Below are 2,864 nucleotides of genomic sequence, written 5' to 3' on the forward strand. Positions count from 1 at the left end.
ACTATATCTATAGTTCTCTTCTTGTTATCAACTTAGGCCTATTCGATTGCTTTATCATTTCAGTTGACAAGCCGAACTATCTTCTCTATATTATTATATTACTAGTATTCTGTGTGTGTTTCACTTACAATTGGGGCGCGAATTACCGTAATCTTTTGGTCTTCTTTCTTCTAAATATCTTCTGTTCCTTTTGTCAAAGTGTACTCGGGCTGATTCAATTACTTTAGAACCACGCTTTGACGGAATAAATTATTCTTCTTATCTCCTTTTCTACTGTTACTCTTACTCTATCTAACATATTAAACGTTAGGCCTATGTTAATCGTTAGGCCTATCACTTCTGCGGTAGTTAACTTCACGCCGAACATTTCCTTGGCCGTAACTTTACTCTATTCTGCTATTGTCTGGCCTTCTAGAAATCTCTATATTCTCGATGTCACTGTATAGCACGCGACATTCGATAGTCTCAACATCAATGAATTATAAACATAACTTCCTACTATCGTCTGCTTTTAATTGTTATTATAGCAAAAATTAAACAATAATCAAGTATTCATTAATAATATCCAAACTATATCATGACACTCTCCAACTTTTAAAGGGATGTGATAGCAAGTGCCCATCTGGCAGGAATGTCTTTTATCAAAGGCCGAAAAGAAAAGCATGTACCAGAAAAAAGGTCATTACAGAGGGTTAAATACGTCATATTAAAACGATTTAAACAGTCTTAACATGTTAATGAAGTCTATGTCGCTACGTTTAGTCATGCTCTGTCTGACGATCTTGAATCTTAATAATAGCACTGCAGTGTAGTGTCCATTGCAAAAGGCTACATCGTAGGAATTGCATGTCCAAAGCATATCCCTCCTCCCTGCACTTTCCATAATATATCTAGTGTACGAGAACAGTGGTTTACCAATGGCCATTTGAAAAGTCTAAATGCACAAAAACCCATAGGTGCTGCATCCAGCAACTCAACCGATATATCTTCATAGGGAATAGCACAAACAGCCCATTTCACTCTCCAGTTGCTTGAGGTATGCACCGATTGAATGGGAGGTATAACTGGAAGTTTTATTTTGATGGACCTATACCCTGTTGGCTTCGTTTCGATACAATATCGGTATTTCTTTACAGCACAAAGGGTCTAGGCATTGTATAATAAACAGAGTTAACATTGATCTTTGTATCCACTCGCCTGGTCCCTGGCGCAGTATCCACTGATAATTATGCTATCATCAAGGTACACGTACACTTTGTTGAGTGTCACCAAGTGCTGTCATTTTCTACGACTGGCCTTGTTTACCTGGATATGTGATGGAATGTATTTGCGTGCACGTGACTTATGTCACTTTTCTAGATGGAGATCCTTTTTAATTATATTGAGCATTGTTGCCTGGTGAGCGTGGAATATTTCTGTAACTAACCTTTGTGTTCTAGGGTTCTCACTTGTTACAAGACGTCGCACGTTTGGGGTGCGACATATTGCGGACCTCTTTCTGGAAGATACTGGTGTTCCAAGTTGATCCATATTCCTTTGTTTCCAATGTTATTAATTACAAAGGATATGCCCATCTTGGAAATTCTAAATCACTGAACTTAACACGTCTTTATGATCTTAGTGTATGAATATCTTGCGTTGCACAGGGCTGTTACAAACCCTTACCAAAAGTGATCCATTTTAAATGGCATCACGCAACCTATACAAAAGGCCACAACAATATCAAAATGTATTTCTGATACATCCAATTCCGCCGCGATTTTAAATTGGTTGTGGAGTACATTGCTGATTTGGTAACTGGAAATCATATTAGTATAACATTCTCAACCCTCTGTACAGACATTGTAATATAGTAGATGACAAAAAAAAAAGAGTTTATGAGATTACATACAGGATAACATGGATTTAGAAAGGCTTAGAGAACAAACTGTGAACAGTAAATAACTAGAAGCTTGTGATGTTGCCTGATGAGTCTTTTGGGATAGATGATAACATTGTATTGCATTCGCCACTGTAATCCAATTTGAGGCCATACTCCTGGACCACATCGAAGAAGATGAATTCTAGCGGAATCTTTAAGACACTGGATTCAGGTTATTGTTATGGCTGTGAAAATCCCAACCTGATATATGTGAGGGTTCTATAAAATGCCCGGCCATTGTATATCAGTAGTTACTCTTGTCTAAAAAGACAAAAATACACAGAAACACCAAAATCAAAATATTAAGATACACCGGAACACCAAAACAAAAAGGGTGCTTCTTTAAATTCCACCAATTATATAAAAAATATTTTCATACATGGTAAGTCTGACAAACATACAAGTTGCTCTTGCCATAAACTCCATTGATAACACAGATAGTGGACTTGTACGGGCAGGTAAAAATATTACAGTTGATCTTTCATATAATAGAAATAAAGTTACAGAACGGTGGGTTTGAGTTGCAAGATTATTACTATGCTTGTTCATTTTCTCTTCAGACCACCTAGAGTGACCTTAAACTTGAAATTATCTACTCTGTTAATTTTCAAACACATATCCACCGTGACTGAACCATAATCTTAAGTTACACAGACAGAAGAAATGCAACCAAAAGCCAAAAGTAATAAAAATATATCAATTTCAAACCCAAATATCATATTGTAATTTATGAACAATACAAAATATAATGGAAATTATTACTGAAGTTACACATGAAACACAAACATGTCAACTTTAGTCTAACTAACTACAGCTATCATGAAAACTACGTGTTGAAGTAGTCCTAAGACACAATCATATCTCAAGACATAAAACAACAAAAATATTGCTTAGGAATAAAGAGCATTAAGTACGATATATTAAAATAATCTTAACACGCAAA

Source organism: Limulus polyphemus, unplaced genomic scaffold (genome assembly GCF_000517525.1).
Source record: "Limulus polyphemus unplaced genomic scaffold, Limulus_polyphemus-2.1.2 Scaffold4009, whole genome shotgun sequence".
Taxonomy (NCBI): domain Eukaryota; kingdom Metazoa; phylum Arthropoda; class Merostomata; order Xiphosura; family Limulidae; genus Limulus; species Limulus polyphemus.